The following is a 21,083-nucleotide window of genomic DNA, read 5'->3' as shown; positions in this document are numbered from 1 at the left end:
GCTGCGCGACGTCGCGGGGCTCTCCCAGGGCTAGCGGAGACCTTGCCGGCACCCAGAAGCTTGGGGCGTGCTGAGCTCCGCACGCCCCAAGCTTCGGGATTAGCGCAGTGGTCCGCTAGCCCTGGGAGAGCCGCGCGACGTCGCGGGGCTCTCCCAGGGCTAGCGGAGACCTTGCCGGCACCCAGAAGCTTGGGGCGCGCTCAGCTCCGCACGCCCCAAACTTCGGGATTAGCGCAGTGGTCCGCTAGCCCTGGGAGAGCCGTGCGACGTCGCGGGGCTCTCCCAGGGCTAGCGGAGACCTTGCCGGCACCCAGAAGCTTGGGGCGTGCTGAGCTCCGCACGCCCCAAGCTTCGGGATTAATGCAGCGCTCCGCTAGCGGTGGGAGAGCTGGGTCTCCCTCTGCTAGCAGATAGCTTCCTGAAGCCTGGAGAGCGAGAGGAGTCGGTGCGCACCGACCCCTCTCACTCTCCAGGCTTCAGCGAAAGCCTGCATTCGCTCCATAGGACGCACACACATTTTCCCTTGCTTTTTAGGAGGGAAAAAGTGCGTCCTATGGTGCGAAAAATACGGTATGTCTTTTTTCTTGTTTTTTTTCTATGTATTGTAGTGTTGTTGTTGTTTTCTTTCTTTTCTGTAATTTTGAAATTATTAATAAATATTATTTACAAAAAAAAGAACCTGCTAGACTTGTTTGCCCAAAAGAAAACAGGGAATGAAAAGAAATGTGCATGCACAGCATGGAAAATGAGGCCTCTCTATAAACACAACCAACTATTTTGAAAGCTATTATCTCCAGAATTGTAAGATTTGTGATACCTTGCCAAATCACCACACACACACACACGGTTGTCAGTTGAAGTCGGCGTGTTTCTGCTTACTTTTCTCCTGTTTCCAACAGTCTACATGCATCTGGAAAAAGTGTGTGCACGCATACAGACAACACTCATGCGCACATAAGCTGCATTCTCACATAGTGATAAGCCAAACGATGGCTTTGCTCAAATGTGTGAACGTGTTGATTCCTGTGAAGGAGACTTCAGGTGTTTTGTCCATCTCCTCCCCAGGCTGTTTAGGTCAGTGTAGCAGCTAAGCCATGGTTTAGCTTAGCATGTCACCCAAACCTTGGATTGTGGTTAAGGTATCTGCTTCCACGATCTACAGCCAAGGTTTCTCCCATGGTTATAGATTGTGGAGCAAAGACCTTAAATCAAGATCCCATGTTTGGATGACACACTAAGCCAAACTATGGTTTAGCTACCTTTCTGCACTCAGCTAAAAAGACTGGGGTGGAACAAAGCACTTGCAAACCTTTTGCTGAAAGCCAGCACTCTCACAGTTGTGGTAAACCATACTGCGACTTATCGAGGCATGTGAACCAGACCGCTATTTTATCTCCCTCCCTGAGCACAACACAGCCAAAGGGAGCTGATAAGCTGCCTGTGTGGACAAAAAAAACCCGACTTGAATATTTGTGGAACAAAAAAAAGTGGCCATTTTTTATTGCAAAGAGGAAGAAGAAACACTTGAGTTTGTTGAAGGCACCCATGCTGGAATCTGCCAGTTGGTTAGCTTGGCTTTAGTTCAGCAGTATCCACAGTGTTCAGCTGCTGCCTCGATTGCCTCTGTTCTTCCACTGAGCGCTTAACCTCTCTGCTTCTGCAGCAGATGGGCTGAAATCTCTGTAGGGAACGTGTGTGATATTTACGGCCAGATTAGCTAGAATATAAGAACAGCCCAATCCATATGAGATAATCGATGGGTACCAGCAGATGTCATAGCACCACAGTAATTAGAAATGGAAAGCTACTGACGCAACTTTAGTTATTGTGGGGAGAGGCAAATTAGAAAACCTGAAGCTTAAGGGCATTCTGTTTATTTACCAGAGACTTGACAACTGTGTGTCATGCAATTGATGGGTCCTCCCTATACAAGAGTTCGCTGGTGACTCATTTTATCTGTGGTTGTAGATCTGTTTGGTTGTCAAGTAAGTACTGTACTTCTCTTCATGTCAGATAGTTTTAAGGGGGAGCAGGAAGCACTCAGGGCCTGGGGCTCATGTCTGCCAGAATCTTTGACATGGAAACTCTGTCCTTACACACCAGAAGCACAGCTGTTCATAAGAACACAAGAAAACCCCTGGAAGAGCAGGTCAGTAGCTCACCCAGAGCAACAACCTGTTCTCAAAGTGACCAGACTGGTGGAAACCAGCCACTAGAGAGTGTGAGTGCAACTGGACAGAGTGCCTCCAGCTGTGAAAGTACAACAAAGCCATAGCCTTTGTGGAAAATGGAGATGAGAGAGCTCACTGCACATAGTTCAGTGCTCTCTCCCACAACCAGCTTGGAGCTGCAGAGGAAGATACTGTTTTTTCACCAGTGCTGAAGTGATTAAAGTCCTAGGTCCCCATACCATGGAGCCTGCGCTTAAAGCAAACTTTGCCGAAGACCTACTTGCAGCGAGCCAGCCAAACTGACAGCCAATCAAAATATGTCATGGAAATACCATCCAGCAACCCATGACATTGGTAGCGCTAGGAAGCGGGTAGCGCTGTGGTCTAAACCACTGAGCCTCTTGGGCTTACTGATCAGAAGGTGGGCGGTTCGAATCTGCATGACGGAGTGAGCTCCCGTTGCTCTGTCCCAGCTCCTGCCAACCTAGCAGTTCGAAAGCACACCAGTGCAAGTAGATAAATAGGTACTGCTGCAGCAGGAAGGTAAATGGTGTTTTCGTGCGCTCTGGTTTCCGTCACAGTGTCCTGTTGCACCAGAAGCAGTTTAGTCCTGCTGGCCACATGACCCAAAAAGCTGTCTGCGGACAAACGCCGGCTCCTTTGACCTGAAAGCAAGAAGAGCGCTGCAACCCCATAGTCGCCTTTGACTGGACTTAACTATCCAGGGGTCCTTTGCCTTTACCTTTTACCTGTCTGGAAAGGCTAGTGGAACAGCCCAAAGAGTTATCATATAGTAGAGGTCAGAATGAACCAAACTCCACTGTTACTGAGCTAAATGGCAGCATGACTTCCAGTTAGGCAGTAGCATTAACAGATCTTTTCTGGCCCAGAACAATTTGATTTTGGAAAGCTTTGAAAAAACTCAACATGGAGGCCAAATGGCCAAAATATTGGGAAATCTTAGAACAGGAAGGTGACAAATTGAAATTGCAGAGTTATGACAAACTTAAAGAGAAGGTGCGAGACTGGTTACATTATTTTCAAATAAGAGAGGTTTATAACTTGGATAAAAAAATTGGTTTCCAGGTGGAAAAATCAAAGTTAGAAACAGAATTGTTAGAACCCAATGCTAAGATACTTTCAAGAATGTACAATCTGCTGTTGAAATGGAATACTGAGGAAGAAACGGTAAAATCTGCAATGATAAAATGGGCACAAGATATAGGATACAATATTATGTTTGCTGACTGGAAGAAGTTGTGGACCACTGGGATTAAATTCACGGCATGTAATGCCCTAAGAGAGAACATTATGAAAATGATGTACAGGTGGTACATGACCCCAGTCAAGCTTGCAAAAATATATCATTTACCCGATAATAAATGTTGGAAATGTAAAGAAACTGAAGGTACATTCTTTCACCTTTGGTGGACGTGCCCAAGGATTAAGGCTTTCTGGGAAATGATCTATAATGAAATGAAAAAGGTATTTAAATATACCTTTCTGAAGAAAGCAGAGGCCTTTCTCCTGGGCATAGCTGGCCAATCGGTGTTAAAGAAGGATAGAACTTTCTTTATGTACGCTACAGCAGCAGCAAGAATTCTCATTGCAAAGCATTGGAAGACACAAGATCTACCCACCCTGGAAGAATGGCAAATGCAACTAATGGACTATATGGAGATGGCGGAAATGACTGGCAGAATCCGAGACCAGGGAGAAGAGCTCGTGGAGGAAGATTGGAGGAAATTTAAAATTTATTTACAGAAACATTGTAAAATTTTTGAATGCTGATGACATTGAAATGAACTGATGGGGTTCTAACACCAAGGTAAAATGTAAGATGGGATTGATAATAGATAAGGTAAACTGGATATGAATTTGCTGAACTAAATTTTAAGAAAAGGGATACAAAAAAGGGAGGCGTGAGGAAGTCAGGAAAATAAGTTAACTAAAGAGAAATTTAAAAAGAGGGAGTTTTGTTTTCTTTTTTATGTGCTTTTTCTCTCTCCTTTTTTCCTGTCTTTTTTGTGTTTAATGTTTGTATTTTTGTATTTTGTAACTTTGTATTTTTCTGTTTTTGTATTCTTTTGAATCTCCTTATTGATAAAACCTAATAAAATATTATAAAAAAAGAACAATTTGATTTTGGGTGCGGGAAACACTCTGGGTTTTTTCCCTTAGTGATTTGGAAATCTCTCTTGATGTTCACCTCTGGCAGTCAAAAGATCCCTGCCACTCCACTCTGTTTCTCTTGAAACATCTGGTCCTTGTGAATCTCAATTCAATTCAAAAAAGTCTGAGCAATGCACTACTTGGGCCCACAGCAGTCAGTGCCAGGAGGCACCCCAAAGAAAAAAGGCAATTTTGAATACCATTTGTAAGTAGACTATTCGTATTAACTTGGCATTCCCCAGCAGAATACTTTTTGGATTGCACAGTTCCTTTCAAGGCTGTTTCACTGATTTTCTGTCCCCATCTGTTTGAATATAGAACTGCCAAATGGTAAAAGGTGAAGAGGCCATTCGTTCTTCCCTGCCTCTGCCTGTTTTGCCTTCCACCCACCAGCCCACCACTAAAAAAAATAATACAATTAATTCCTCAGTGTTTTCAAACAAGCCCAGCAGAGGTGCATTGTGAACCAGTGCCTGCAAAGTGAATTTATCCTGTGGGTGATTTAAGCAGTGGTGGGCAAGCTGTCACTCTCAGCCTCATTTCATGGGTGGAGTTGTGGGCCTTGGAAGGAGAAAAGGAAGGGGGAAATGGGAGGGGGGAAGCCAAAATGGATGGAGCAATGGAAGGGAGAACGTGGGAGCCCTCTCCAAGTAGCCAGCTCAGACCTCTGCAATAGGGACTGGTCCTTCCTTTGGGAAAGAGGGAGGAAGGGAAGGAGGGAAGGAGGGAAGGGGAAGACAGTAAGTAAAGATGGATGAATCTGTCCATTTTGGTTCCTCCCAACCTGTCATGCTTCCAATTTTGAATTCAGTCCTCCACAGTTCTGCAGCAATTTGCCCTTTGTAAAAACAAATGAACAAACCATACACAAAATCCTTATGGAAATCCGTCTGCATTGTTGTGCCAAGTTCTCCCAATAAACACATTTTTATCCAGAAAATATCTAGTATTTAGTGCTTAGTCACAATTAAGCAGGGGTGGGGTGGGGAAATAAGAAAAAGGCTTTTTTCAAAGGTGTATCAGTTGTTGCTGAAGTAACGCAGCACTAGGAAGCATAAACATATGTTAAAGTGGAATGAAGGAAGAGACACCAGATGATCTTTCTTGCTTTCTTGCTTTCTTTTTAATTTGGGAAAGGCTCAACACTTTGAGCGGTGAAAAGCTTTAAAAATGTCAATGCAATTACGCTGGATACCATGGAAGAGTAAAGTGACAAGCTAGACAGGAGGTGTCAAATGCTGCCCCTATAAGCAAAAGGAAGAAAATAGGAGTTGGGTGGTTGTTGTTTTTTTCATTTATGGTTGGAATGCTAGACAGTAAGGAAATATTAGTGAATGGCTATAAAAAGGTAAAGGGGTAAAGGGACCCCTGACCATTAGGTCCAGTCATGACCGACTCTGGGGTTGCGGTGCTCATCTCACTTTATTGGCCGAGGGAGCCGGCGTACAGCTTCCGGGTCATGTGGCCAGCATGACTAAGCCGCTTCTGGCGAACCAGAGCAGCACACGGAAACGCCGTTTACCTTTCCGCCGCAGTGGTACCTATTTATCTACTTGCACTTTGACGTGCTTTCGAACTGCTAGGTTGGCAGGAGCAGGGACCGAGCAACGGGAGCTCACCCCGTCGTGGGGATTTGAACCGCCGACCTTCTGATCGGCAAGTCCTAGGCTCTGTGGTTTAACCCACAGTGCCACCTGCGTCCCATGTGAATGGCTATAATTATAGTCAATTTTTTAAACTGATAAATTTAGTTGTTAACCTACTATTGTGCCTTTTTAATTCTACTAAAGGTTACTGGATCACTAGGAAAATTCAGGTGCAGACGGTACAATTTGTTTTGAAAGAAATCTTTATGCTAAATATTGGAAGATAGATTCTAAACCAGGCAACATAAAAGTAGGTGGCAAGTGGTAGGAACAAGCTAAGAAACACTGAGTAGATGTGAAGAAAACACATGGCATATAAAGAAATAGGATAACTTTTAGTTGACTCATATTCAGAGTAAACCAACTGAAATAAATGGACTTAAGGAATTCACATTAATTTAGATGCTCTTCTCTGACTTGATTGGCTATCACCCTTTTTAAGCAAATGGAATCCAGTAGTCCAATTTGCACAGATATTTAAATATTTTAGATGTTTGAGATCTTTAGGGTACTTTAATAATACTTCTTATTCTTATTTTATTTATATGCAACCCATCTGTCTGGGTTGCCCCAGCCACTCTGGGGTGGAATCTACACACATTTTAAAAACCACTCTGTAAAAGCATTTTTTAAAAAATACATTGAATTTTCCACAAGGCTCACCACTGCCATCTAGTGTCACATTGTATATTGCACTTAAAACACACTTAAACCGTTTTATTGGTACAGTAGCTATATAGCTGAGTCCTGGGTGACTCCAAACAAAATATTAAAAGCACAATGAAACATGTACAAAAACTATTGAAGATACTTAGGATGTTTAAACAAGAAGTTTTAATAAGATAGGTTTATATGAAGTCCTTTTTTCTTAAAAAAAGTTTAGGGCTACTCTCATTTTGACTCAAGAAAATCACCATTTTATAGTTCAAATTTGGAAAAATAAATACAGTAAATGGACAAAAGTACAAAGATTCACAAAATGTTTAGGGGTATGAGTACCCCTGCGTACCCCAGAAAAAATGTATGTTTATATGTATGGCTATTTTTGTAAATTGATTAGCTCCCTCCTTTTCTGGTTAAAATAATGAACAGCTCCCCCTCCCCCAAGAGAGAGAAATAACATTGATAGGCTAGAGACTGTCGCCATATACAGCAAAGGACCTTTTCATAAGGATTATTGATCATCATAGACAGCAGAAAGCAGGGGTGGCGTATCCTATTTTGCTGCCTGAGGCAAAACAGGAAAGTGGTGTCCCGCCACCACTGCCCTGCAGCCGAAGACTCCCTTACTTGGGTTGTGCAGTAGCACCCATGAAGCAATGAGGATAGGTTCTGTCAAGATCTCATGGCACATATGAGATCCCACAAGATTTTGGCGACAGCTATGCAGAGATGAAATCTGTGGTCTGTAATGATCCAAAATATTTAAACATGCACTGTACACAGTGTCGGATTTACGTATAAGCTAAACAAGCTATAGCTTAGGGCCCCACTCTCTTGGGGGCCCCCAAAAAAATTAAAGGGGGAGAAAACTGGGTGTACATTTCCACAATATAAGATAAAAAAACAAATAAAATAAAATAAAATCTACATACAGCAACAGTGTTTTGTTTTGTTTTGTTTTGTTTTGTTTTGTGTAGGCTCCTATGATGTAAGTAAAATAACATATTTTGTTATGTGCAAATGGCTTTAGATACCTACTAGGTCCATAAATTACCACATAGCATATATTCAACACATAAAACATCAACAATTTGTTGTAGACAAAGGACAGCTGGACATATAAAGGGTCTCATTACCTTCAGTAGCTTAGGGCCTCATCAAACCTAAATCCAGCCCTTACTGTACGCCAGAAGCTGTTAAGGGCTAATGACACACACATACACACACAAATATATATATAGTAATATACAGTGGTACCTTGGGTTACATATGACGCTTCAGGTTACGGACTCCGCTAACCCAGAAATAGTACCTCGGGTTAAGAACTTTGCTTCAGGGTGAGAGCAGAAATTGTGCTCTGGTAGCACGGTGGCAGCTGGAGGCCCCATTAGCTAAAGTGGTGCTTCAGGTTAAGAACAATTTCAGGTTAAGAACGGAACTCTGGAATGAATTAAGTTCTTAACCCGAGGTACCACTGTATATATAAAAAGGCAAAGGACCCCTGACAGTTAAGTCCAGTCGCCAAGGGAGCCGGCATTTGTCGCAGACAGTTTTCCCGGGTCATGTGGCCAGCATGACTAAGCTGCTTCTGGCGAAACCAGAGCAGCGCACGGAAACGCCGTTTACCTTCCCACCGGAGTGGTACCCATTTATCTACTTGCACTTTGACGTGCTTTTGAACTGCTAGGTTGGCAGGAGCTGGGACCGAGCAACGGGAGCTCACCCCATCGCAGGGATTCAAACCACCGACCTTCCAATCGGCAAGCCCTAGGCTCTGTGGTTTAGACCACAGCACCACCCACGTCCCTTAATACACACACACACACACACACACACACACACACACACACACACATCTAGGCTTCAACATACAGAGGTGGGAGCAAGTTATTGAAAGATTAATATCATCCCAATCTGATGTGACTCTTGCAGAGGTTGCTGTAAAACAGAGCTGGCCTTGCCATCTTGTGGCTGAAGCAAGCTATGGCATTCATAAGGCAGTAGGAGCCGACTGTTTCTACTTACTCCCGAGAAACAGGAATGAAAAAAGCAATTTGCTGTTACACATGGCAGAACCTTAAGCCACGATGAGTGAAACAAAAGAACTTCTCAGATCATAAATATATGATAAGCTTTGTCTTCAAATGCACCAGCTGACGAAACACAAAGGATTGCCTTTTGGAATGTTGTTGCAGAAATGGAATGGGAAATGGAATGGGAAGCGTTGCAGTAAAATAGGCAATAGTCCCAAGTTTGTGCTTGGAGCAGGTAAAACAGGAGGAGGAAAGACAGGGGCTAGGGTAAGAATTTACGTAAATGCAGTTACATTTACTGATGTCTTTATTACACTTACACCCCCAACTTTCCACCACGTAGGTCAAAGCAATCAAAATGCCCACCCTCCATTTTATCCTTACAACAGCCCTGTGAGATAAATCAGGCCAAGAGGTAGTGAGTTTCATGGTTGCGTGGCGATTTCAGCCTACCGTAGGTCTCCTCAATCCTAGCCCAACACTGTAACCTCTACATGCCTCTGGCTCATATTTAGGCTCAGGTTTTGGATGAGGGCTGACCTGGGCCAGTTCACATAGAGTGGATGCCCCCAGGCCCCTGCGATCACCTTAGAAGCCAGCATTAGCACAACCGGGTGTCTTCATCTGCCCCAGCTGCAGTAAAACATGTCTCTCCCCTTTCAGTCCCTGCAGCTACAGCAGGCTCTGTAATTCTCTGCAAAGCGCATTCCTCCCATTGTCTTCCAAGACAGAAGGATGCCAACCAAGTCCCAAATGTGTTCAGTTGGGCTTCTGTTCTGGCAAGGGTTTTTTGTTTTGAGCAGGAACTCAGGGGAACTGAGTTTCCTTACCTTTTAAAAATTGAATTATTATTATTATTATTATTATTATTATTATTATTATTATTATTATTATTTTCTCTGGGGAGGACTGGAATGGTCATACACCCAATTCCTGCCAAAAATTCACCTATATCAGTAATCAATAAAGTTGTGGCCATTTCTAATCCAGATACAGTGGTGCCCCGCAAGACGAATGCCTCGCAAGACGGAAAACTCGCTAGACGAAAGAGTTTTCCGTTTTGGAGTTGCTTCGCAAAACGAATCTCCTATGGGCTTGCTTCGCAAGACGAAAATGTCTTGCGAGTTCCTGCGGGTTTTTCCCCCTTCCCCCCCTTTTTCTAAGCCGCTAAGCCACGTATCAGCTGATCCGATAAACTGATAAGCCGCTAAAAGCTGCTAATAGCGCTAATCCGCTAATCCGTCAATGGGCTTGCTTCGCAAGACGAAAAAATCGCTAGACGAAGAGAATCACAGAACGGATTCTTTTCGTCTTGCGAGGCACCACTGTAGTTGTCTGCTTGAGTTTATTAATCACATCTTATATTTAGCGCCTCTCTCTCTCTCTCTCTCTCTCTCTCTCTGTGTGTGTGTGTGTGTGTGTGTGTGTTTGTGTGTGTCACTGTGACTGGGCCCACAATATGCAAACTAACTAACTCCGTGGTGAGTTTTCCCTTTTTTCCAGAAAAAAAACTGTGTTCTAGTACGGTTTTGGATTAGCGTATTAAGGATCTGCCTAACTACCCACTATCAGAGTCAATGTCCTTGGCTTTTTCTTGGTGGGGTGGAAGAAACCCAGCTTAAGGGTCGCTTTCAGTGCAGTTAAAAACATATGGCTGCTGTTTGGGGAATCCGCAAACCTCTTCAAATAGATAAGGATCACCCTCTAGTGGCACTTAAGAACTGAGCTCCATGCACAAAATACTTTCTGATAAAGAAGGCTGTTACTCAAAGTAAGTAGCCTTGCATAAACCATTTCCTCAAATATATTCAGCATATGAAGGCCAAAAACATAGATAAACACAGTACCATACCCTGAAAGCAAGCGCTACAGAAAAATGCCAGTTGCCATTTAAATTTTAAATCCGCTTAGGAAACAGTGGCCTCTACTGGAAAAACAATGTAAGTAGTAGTAGCCTGGGATCTGCAAAACCTCTGCAAAAGGCATGTCAACATCTCATCCATCAAACATCAGGAGGCAAAGCAGAGAGACACAACTTGTGGAAGTTATTGTTATTATTATTAAATGTATTTAATAAAAGAGGGAGCCCAGAGGGAAGAGGTTAGGGACCCCTGAGAAGGAGGACAGCTGCCCTTCACCCAGCTGGTGACCAGATCTTCTCGCTGGGAAGAGGAGGGAAGGGGGTGGGCGGGACACTCCCAGAATGCCTTGCAGCCCTGCCAGACCTTGGAGGGTCCATCATGGGAGACACCCCATGCTGAAGCAACACCAGCAACTCACCAGAAGCCATTGTCCTCCCTCGACTCTTGCTCCTGAGGGTCATCAGAAGGGAGACGGAAGCAGCTTGGATCAGTGGCCTAAAAACGAGGGACAGAGACATCCGTGGGGGGGGGGGACTAACCCTTCACCACCCCAAGCCCAGGGGGGACCTCTTATGGTATATGCATGCTTTTAACCACTTTATTTCATTCTAACTTTGTAGATTAAGTTTTAAAAGTTGTTCCTATAAGCCAGTTGAAGACTTCAGTTGTAAGCTTTGCCACATAGAAGGCATCAGCCCTGATAATATGGAACAGTTCAAGGCTTAATGACAGCAGAGCAACCAGGAGAGGACCATAGCATCCGCATGTGTTTGTGTTGTGTGCGCATGCACAGTGTAGGGCATAGCTGTCAACTTACAGATTTGAAAATAAGGGACCAGCAGCCTCAAAAATAAGGGATCAGCAGCCAAAATAAGGGATTTTACACAACCAGCTCCTTTCCTTTCCTCCATAACAGTCACTCGAAGGGGCCTCCAAAACAAATCCAAAATCCCCCCCCCCCAAGAGATCGCCGCCCGCCATTGTACTCAACCAGCTCCTTTCCTTTCCCCCCACCATGTGCCCCCGCTCCAGACAGACCTTTTCCCCGGCAAGGGTGAGTGGGCCGTCGATGACGTATCCATCCGATTCTGAGCACAGGTATGTTCAACTTCTGAGCCCCTCCGAGCCAAAGGCAGAAAGCCCAGCCAACAGCCAAACAAAGCCTCAAGCGGTGGTGGTTCCCACAGCGCAGCAACCCGGCAAAGGGGATGCAGCAAGGAAAACCACCGTCACCTCTCCGCTGGGAAGCGCTGAGCAAAGGCGAGTCCCCAGGCAACGCGGCCGATTTGATCGGCACAAGGCATGCAAGCTCCACCCCCAGTCGTTCTTAGACTCCTTATTGGGTGAGCAACGCAGCCAAGCAACATAGTTGGAACCTCCCTCGTCCCTGGCCGGCAGGGAGGGAGGGAGAGGAGCTGCTTCCTTTGAAACCCGGGAAATTTAAGGGACATCATCAATAAGGGACAGCAGCAGGAAACAGCGCTGGGATAAGGGAGTTTCCCACCAAATAAGGGACGGTTGACAGCTATGACAGTGTAGGGGTGCTACTTGCTGAAGGTACAACTGAAATATGAAGGGGAGAGGGGAACGATGGGGCTTAAAAGGGAGACCCCTGCCTTCTTTCAGAAGCATTACAACTGCAGCCTCCAACTCTTCGGCTTCAGGAACACTATGAGATCTTTCAGAAGCAGGGCGTTCAGGCCTAACACACACAGACAGACAGACAGACAGACAGAGAGGGATTGTTGCTCACCCGCTCCACTTATCCTGAGGAGAACATCTAGGTGCCAGGCTGGAGAACCAGGCCAAAGGCCCAGCAAGTCAGAAAGACAAAGGCAGCTGGACCAAATCAGGCCCTTGAGCCCATCTAGCTCTGTCTGACCAAAATGGCTCTCCAAGGTCCCAGGCAGGGAGTCTTCCCCTGAGCCCTACCCAGAGATGCCATTGAGGCTGGGACCTTCTGTATGCCAAGCAGGTGTTCTGCCATGCTACAAAGGCCCTTCTTCCACCCAAACAGGGTCTCTCTTGGAGAGTTGTGATCTGTGGCTTGTTGTATGAGAGCTCTAGCTACCCATGAATGTTGGATGCTTCGACAGCTAAGGTTCTACTATGTTTTAGGGATTGCGTTCTAAAACTGCTTGGTTCTCTTCATCTTTTCGAAAGCTGCCCGGCGACCTTTGCTTGGTCTGTCTAGCTCAGCCCTGTCTCCTCTCGCTAGACCACCACATTCATCCCAGATGTACAATTTCACCAATTTTGCCTTCAGTTTTAAGGAACTAGAAAAAGGCACGGAAGAAGTGTTGGCTCCCACTGACTGTCGACTGAGGCCAGACATCAGACACATGGAGAATGGAGAAATTGATCTGGCTAGCAAAGAGAAAGAGAGACTAGAAGAGGAGCAGAGAGCCGCTCGTAAGGAACGTGCAAAAGATGAAACCAAATGGAGAACAAGATGGTTTTATCAGGGCACCAATCCATACCTTGGGACTCCTGACTGGTTATACTCAGGAGGGTACTTTGACAGAAACTTCTTTGACTGTCCAGATATATGCTGAAATCTTGAATGCAGTTGCTCCTTTGCCCAGGTTTGGCAGACTTTACTCCAGTGACTCTGGCACCACCATGACCAGAAACCATCCTTTTTCTAAAGCTAAATTTTAATGAAAATTATCAGTCATCGGTGAAGGAATTGTCACAGTTTTGATTACCAAACTGTCTCCTCTCGCTGGCAGAGCAGTGGCTCTCCAGGGCTTTTAGACTCCAGAGTCTTTCTGCCACAAAGCCACAACCCCTCCCCTTTTCGATTCCTGTCTTAATAGAAAGGGGGGTGTCTAAGTGGCAAAGCCAACTGCAGAGGACGAACGCATGCCCCTCCACTCTGAGAGGCCTGTGCCACGTATGTGTGTGTGTCTTGGCAGAAGAGGTTGTTTCTTTCACATGCCCACAGTTTTCTTCTTGCTGCTGCACAGATGCAAAGGCCTCTCCTGGATGAGTTGGTGCTCCCTCAAGACAAGGTTCTGCACAGCAGGGGCAGAAAAAGGCAGCATTTCACAGAGGGGAAGAGCAGGGCAAGGCCAGTGTTATGTACTGAGTTGAATAGGATCCAAATTGCAGCAGTCTGATTGGTCCTAGAACAGGAGGATTCAGAATGCAGCACTCTGATTGGTCCTAGAACAATAGGATTCAGAATGCAGCAGTCTGATTGGTCCTAGAACAATAGGATTCAGAATGCAGCACTCTGATTGGTCCGCAGGAGCCACCCAATCCAACTCCAGGTGGAAGTGAAGTCACAACCTGATTGGCCTACAGGAGAATCCCGGAATTAGCCAATCATGTGGCACCCATTGTGTAAATAATGTATATAAAGCAGACATTTCGGGAGAACTTCCATTCCTCACTACTATAAGCTGAATAAAGAGCATGAAATCCACACTCGACTCCAAGTATATTTCAGGGATTGGAGGGAAGGGCAAAGGGGAGGCCCTACCTGGAAATGCCTGGCCAGTGGGTGACCGTTCTTCCACAGAGACCTGGCATCCAGGCACTTTTGGTAGGCAGCCAGCTGCTGCTGGTACTCTGCCTGCCTCAGCACCTCCTTCACTCCTTCAAGGAACTCCTTACACTCCTTGCATGCCAGGCAAAGGCACTGGTGCTCACAAATTGACTCTGAGCAAGGAAGGTGCAGAGAGAGAGAGAGAGAGAGAGGCATAGAGGCTGCCTGCAAAGTTGGTTTCATTTTATTAGCTTGAAACCCAACGCAGAGCCCAGCACAAACTAGGAACAAGGCTGCATTGAAAAGCAAAAAGGTCTGAAAGGCAGATGAGCAGCAGCAGCCTAGATGCATGAGGCAAAGGGATCCTTGTTCGCTGATAGGAAAGTGAGCTGCTGAACCACACCTATGCCCTGCAGACACAGCCCCACAAGGCACCAATTCAAGCAGACGGGGTTGTATAAACACAGGACATCATCTCTCCCCCCCACCATCACCCTCTTGGGCGCTGGCTTTCCCCAGTAAGGCAGGCTCAATGCAGCTCACAACCTCCCAAAGTTAGGAAGCATATCAACATGGAATCATGGAGAGACACAGCTCTCCTGGGACACCTTCCCCACCACACAAATATATGGAGAAGGAGGAAGAGTGTGCTGGATGATATTATTCAGCAGCAGAGGGTAACTGGCCAGGCGCTGCATCTTGCAGTCCAGGAAATTGGTCAGCCGGTGGTGGTGGCATTCAGAGCCAGCAGACAACAAAATGGATGAGACTTAACTGAGAGTTGAATCGAACAGGAACTGAACTGAACCAAAATGGCTGCGTGACTCTGCTTTTATACAGTCACACCCATCTGCTCAATACCGTATTTTTCGCCCTATAGGACGCACTTTCCCCCCTCAAAAAATGAAGGGGAAATGTGTGTGCATCCTATGGGGCGAATGCAGGCTTTCGCTGAAGCCTGGAGAGCGAGAGGGGTCGGTGCGCACCGACCCCTCTCGCTCTCCAGGCTTCAGGAGAGCCCCAGCACCAGCCCCACAAGGTCGGGGGACAGAGGGAGGCGGAACGCCGCCATCCTGCTGTCTCCCGAAGTGGTTTGGAGGCTGATGGCGGGGAGACCCCGCCTCCAGCCCCGCAAGCTCCGGGGACAGCTGGGAAGCGCAGCGCGTCTCCCCGCAAGCTCCGGGGACAGCTGGGAGGTGCAGAGCGTCTCCCCGCTCTCCCCGGACCTGATCTGAAGGCGGGAGGCGGGGAGAAGAGCGCTTCTCCCCGCTGCCTGCCCCGCAAGTGCCTGTGGGGGAAATAAAATTTTTTCCCTTTATTTCCCCCCAAAAAAACTTGATGCGTCCTATGGGCCGGTGCGTCCTATGGGGCAAAAAATACAGTAACTTACAACAGGAACAGGAAGTTACACACACACACACACACACACACACACACACCCCGGCTCTGTCCACTCTAGGAAGTAAAGCATGTTGTAACTGACTGCACTGATGTAACACATCCTACTACAACAACCCTGTGAGGTTAGACTTAGAGGCACAACTGACTGCCACTTCCATCCTCCCCTGCCCAAGGCAGTGGATACCTCTGAATAATCCCCATTCCTGGGGGGCATTGTGCTTGCGCTCCTGCCCTGCTGCTTGTGCCCCTCCCCTGAAAACAGGCTGCAAGACTGGCTGGGTCCCTTGGGGCTGATCCTGCTGCAGAGCTCTTTGGATGCTGTGCTCCAGTTTTTGGGCTTTCTCCCTCTGCTCCTGACCCGCCCAGGAAGAAGCGGAGGCCTGGGCCAGCCACAGAATGGGGACCGGTCTAGAGAGGAAGCAGACTTACTGTGGATCTTGAGCAATTCTTGTAGGTTGGGGAAAATGAGGGCCAGCTCCTCCTGTTAAAGGCGTTTCTATTTATACATCCATTGGTAAAATAGGACCACCAGACTATGCAGCGAGTGTAGGTGGGAGGCCTACGTCATAAACAGCTCTGTGCAAAGAGGGCAGAAGAAGAAGAACATCAGGTTGAGGCTGAATCCTAGCAGGGTCTGGCAGTGGCGTAGCGTGGGTTGTCAGCACCTGGGGCAAGGCAAGTAATTTGCGCCCCCTAACCCATGGGTTTGCGCCCCCTAACCCTAACCCCCAGATGTTACGCCACTGGGGTCTGGAAAAGAGGCAGCTGAAGTGGGTTGTTCTTTCAAAAAAGACTTGGGCTCTGCCTTACAAGGAGAGATGGATCCTGCTCTCCTCCTGAACTGGGAGCAAAGCCCAGAGTGGCCACTGGTGGGGCACCAAGGAGCTGCCTTGTCCAGTCAGACCATTGGTCCACCTGGCCCAAAGTGACCTCCACGGCAGGTGGCTCTCCAGTGCCTCAAGCAGGGCTCTCTCCTTCCCAGGCCTTCCTGGAGATGCTATCGCACTTGGGGTTCATGCAGGCAAGGCAACTGCTCCACTGCTGAGCTATGGCCACTCGCCAGCCTAGACACCAGGAACCACCCAATGGCTCTGCTGGTTTTAAGGTGGCGAGACTGGTGTGGCCACACTGGGTGCCACACTGCAGGGGGTGCCAAGACGATGCTTTGAGACAGAGCACAAGAGGCGGCAGTGGGGGGGGGAGTTGCACAGGGTGGCACTGGAATTTGAGAGCCCCAAGTCCACCGCTGCCATTCTGGGTCTTGTTTGGAGAAAAATTCTCTCCTGGCCATTTTCGAGAACTCAAAAGTTCCAGGCTACCCTTGGGAAAGAGAAGGAAAGAGATCATGGCTCTTCTGTGGAAGGAGGGAGAAGCAGGGGTCTCAAGTCTGTGCTATAGGTCTCCAGCCCTTGACCTTTGGGCTCTCTTGGGGTTCAGAGAGCCAGTGTGGTGTAGTGGTTAGGAGCGGTAGTCTCGTAATCTGGTGAATCGGGTTCGCTTCCCCGCTCCTCCACATTCAGCTGCTGGGTGACCTTGGGCTAGTCACACTTCTCTGAAGTCTCTCAGCCCCACTCACCTCACAGAGTGTTTGTTGTGGGGGAGGAAGGGAAAGGAGACTCCTTAGGGTAGTGATAAAGCGGGATATCAAATCCAAACTCTTCTTCTTCTTCAGCATTTTAACAGGGGAAGAAAGAAGACATGTATTTTCCCCGTTACATCACTGATAGCTGAATACTTTCAGTTTGGGCGGGGGGGGGGGAGGTTATTTATGTATGCTACTACTGCGGCCTGTGTTTCGTTAGCCCAAAAATGGACGAGTGAGGTCCCTACTAAAAGTGATGGAATATGTGCAGCTTGCAGACTTAACATAGAGAAAAAGAAAACAAGATGAACGTATGTTTAAAAAAGATTGGAAAATGTTTATTGAATATATGGGTGAAAATTGTGTCCATTTCAAAACGTTGGCAACATTAAGATAAATTCAAGAGTGTAAATCAGTTTTCATGGATGTAACAATGGAATACTGAGTGGTTTAGTTTAAGCCAGGATTGATGTTCCACCCCCACCCTGCTTAGGTGGTGAGCCGATTTGGGCTCGCCCGCGGAGGCTGATGGACCCTGATAGATTCTGTCAAGCCTTGCGGGACCTTTCTCCCCCTGGCGACTCATTGACTGAGCTTGTTGAGGGCTGGAATACCCAGCTCCTGGCAGCCATCAATGAGATCGCACCTAAGCGCCCTCTGCGACCCCGCAGAAACCGGGCTCCCTGGTTTACTGAGGAGCTCCGGAAAATGAAGCGGGACCTCAGACGGCTAGAGCGAGTATGGCGGGGTGCCCGTGACGGAGCCTCAAGAACATCTTATAGGGTTTTTATGAAAACCTACGAGATGGCAGTGAAGGCCGCTAAGAAGTCCTACTTCTCGGCCTCCATTGCATCCGCTAGCTCTCGCCCGGCACAATTATTTAGTATAATTCGGTCTTTAACGTCCCTCGAAGGACAGCCAAATTTAAATAACAATTCGACACACAGCTGTGAGGCATTTGCGAGCTTTTTTGCGGAGAAGGTCCTGTCGCTCCGCCATGACCTCCCTGCCAATTTGGATACAATAAAGGAACTGGAGGCCCCTCGACTGTCCTCGGGTCCAGTATTGGACCACTTTGACCAGATATCCCCAGCCGATGTGGACAGATTCCTCCGAGCTGGAAAACCCACCACTTGTCCTCTCGACCCGTGCCCGTCTTGGCTGATTAGAGCGTGTCCAGACGAGGTGCGGGCCCCCCTGGGGGATATCATCAATTTGTCCCTTGGCACCGGGACATTCCCAGGGGAACTGAAGGAGGCAGTGGTGCGTCCGCTCTTAAAGAAAACATCATTAGATCCCTTAGATCTATCCAATTACCGCCCAGTTTCGAATCTTCCATTCCTGGGTAAGGTGATTGAGAGAGCGGTTGTTGAACAGCTTGGTAGGTTTCTGGATGAAACATCGGCTCTGGATCCATTCCAGTCCGGCTTCCGCGCTGGTCATGGGACCGAGACGGCTCTGGTCGCCCTAACAGATGATCTTCGTAGACAGCTGGACCGAGGCGGGTCGGGGCTGCTGATTCTTCTAGATCTGTCAGCAGCTTTCGACATGGTCGATCACGAACTTCTGGACCACCGCCTCGCCGACGTGGGGATCCAGGGCGCAGTCCTTCAATGGCTGCGCTCGTTTCTCTCTGGTCGGGGACAGAGGGTGGCGCTTGGGGGGGAACTGTCATCCCGCCACTCCTTGGTGTGTGGAGTGCCTCAGGGTGCGATTCTCTCCCCGATGCTTTTTAACATCTTTATGCGCCCCCTCGCCCAGCTTGTCCGGAGTTTTGGGCTGGGCTGCCATCAGTATGCTGATGACACCCAACTCTATCTGTTGATGGATGGCCATCCTGACTCGGCCCCAGACACACTGATCAGATGCTTGGAAGCTGTGGCTGGATGGTTACGTGGGAGCCGGTTGAAGTTAAATCCTTCGAAGACAGAGGTCCTCTGGCTGGGACGGGACGATATGGGATTGAGGGGGCAACTCCCATCTCTTGCGGGGGTGCAATTAGTGCCAGCACCGTCCGTTAAGAGTTTGGGTGTAATCTTCGATACCTCCCTCTCCATGGAGGCGCAGATTGCAGCTATAACAAAGGCGGCATTTTTTCATCTCCGCCAAGCTAAGCAGTTGGCTCCTTACCTCTCTCGCCCTGACCTAGCCACTGTGATCCATGCGACGGTCACCTCCAGACTGGATTATTGTAACTCGCTCTACGTGGGGCTGCCCTTGAGACTGACCCAGAAACTCCAGCGGGTGCAGAATGCCGCAGCGAGACTCCTTACGGGGTCTTCGCTGCGGGATCACATTCATCCGGTGCTATACCAGCTGCACTGGCTCCCGGTGGAGTACAGGATCAGGTTTAAGGTGCTGGTTTTAACCTTCAAAGCCCTACACGGCTTAGGACCCTCGTATCTACGGGACCGCCTCTCCTGGTATGCCCCACAGAGGAACTTACGGTCCTCAAATAAAAACATCTTGAAGGTCCCAGGCCACAGAGAGGTTAGGCTGGCCTCAACTAGAGCCAGGGCTTTTTCGGCTGCGGCTCCAACCTGGTGGAACGCTCTGTCACAAGAGACTAGGGCCCTGCAGGACTTGACATCCTTCCGCAGGGCCTGCAAGACAGAGCTGTTCCACCAGGCCTTTGGTTAGGGCACAGCCTGACTCCCTCCTTTGGCAATCTTTACAATACTTTAGTTTATGCTTGCCATCAATTTTGATTTTAATTAATTCTTATGATGTTTTTATAATGTGGCACTATTTTAGTGTTGTTAGCCGCCCTGAGCCCGGCTTCGGCTGGGGAGGGCGGGATATAAATAAAATTTATTATTATTATTATTATTAAGCAAAATATGCAGGGATTTATGGTATGTCAAATGAACCATGGAAAGAGAAGGGAAGTCATTGATATTTTAAGGTTGTTTAAATGAATATTCTAAAATGTAAAACTATACAAATGTAAAATTATACAAAAAAAGGGGGGAAGGGAGAAAGGTCAAATAACCAAGGAGCATCTTTAAAAACTAGGCATGTGGCGGGGGCATGAATCTTCATGATGTCTCCCCCCTTTCCCATGATTTTACCTTCTGCGAAACCAGCAGCACATTATGCAACAGGTCTGAAAATATCCAGAACAGAAGTGATCTGATCTTCAACCAACTGGGCTTTCAACTGTCCCAGGGATCCTTTCAAACAATTCACCTGGCCTCCTAGGAAACAAAACATTCTGCAGGATTCCGCAGCCGGTTGTGAGGTCAGAGCCTGGCCAAGGACTGGAGCCAATGGGCTCTGGGCTCCAGGAACGCTCTCTCTGCCATGCCCATGTCACCTGGGCAGCTGCCAAGCGTCTGGCCCAGCCCTGCATTGACCCCCAAAGCAGAAGGCTCAGGCAGCTGGAACCCTTAGAGTTCCCCCCAATCTTCCCAACTTTGCACCCCTCTGGAGAATCCAAGGAAATAAGGCAGGCCGTGACTGTGATCCAGTTTCTGGCACCTCCTTAAAACTCACCTGTTTGCACAGGTGTGGCTGGATAGTGGGCCATCATTTGGTCACGGTGTAGTCTAGGTTCCAGGGAGGTGAATGTTCTTTTTTTAAAAAATGAGACAGGGGCTTCATTGTATTATGGAACCACCTTCTCTCTCTGGGTGCTCACCCACATTTGCCCCCTCTAGGCATCTTTTTAAAAACATGTTTGTGCACCTAGAGGCCTTTCTTGGTGCTTTATTGCATTATTACATGAAAACTCAATTTTTTTATCTGAGGAACTTGGTATACGATGCAATTCCTCTCTCCAAATGATCTTCACAAGAACCCTGTGAGGTAGGCTAGACTAAGAGCCCAAAACCTGGTCCAAGCTCACCCAGGGAGCTTTATAGCCAAGAGATTTCAACCCTGGACACCTGGGTCCTAGTCCGGTCTGGACACTGCAGTACATTAACAACATGGATGGCTTTAAAGGAGGATCAGACTGAAGGAGAAGGCAAACCATGGCTACTAGCCATGGCTGCAATACTTTGCCTTCCCAATCAGAATTATGGTAGTAATGCTTTGGAACAGGGCTGGCCCAAAACAT

The 21,083-nt window shown here is 47.5% G+C and overlaps 1 long non-coding RNA gene across 1 annotated transcript; it reads right to left on the bottom strand.

Annotated features, from left to right (window-relative positions):
* Positions 1-1,466: 1,466 nt before the first annotated feature.
* On the bottom strand, positions 1,467-20,212 carry LOC308570246. Its single transcript, XR_014001032.1, has 4 exons — positions 20,095-20,212; positions 15,871-16,017; positions 10,966-11,042; positions 1,467-1,717 (listed from the first exon to the last, which is right to left on the bottom strand). It is a non-coding gene; the product is annotated as an uncharacterized lncRNA (long non-coding RNA).
* Positions 20,213-21,083: the final 871 nt, after the last annotated feature.

Source organism: Podarcis bocagei, assembly GCF_964188305.1.
Source record: "Podarcis bocagei genome assembly, chromosome: 12".
NCBI lineage: Eukaryota > Metazoa > Chordata > Lepidosauria > Squamata > Lacertidae > Podarcis > Podarcis bocagei.
Note: the sequence above shows the minus strand (reverse complement) of the source record. Positions and strands in the feature narration are given on the sequence as shown.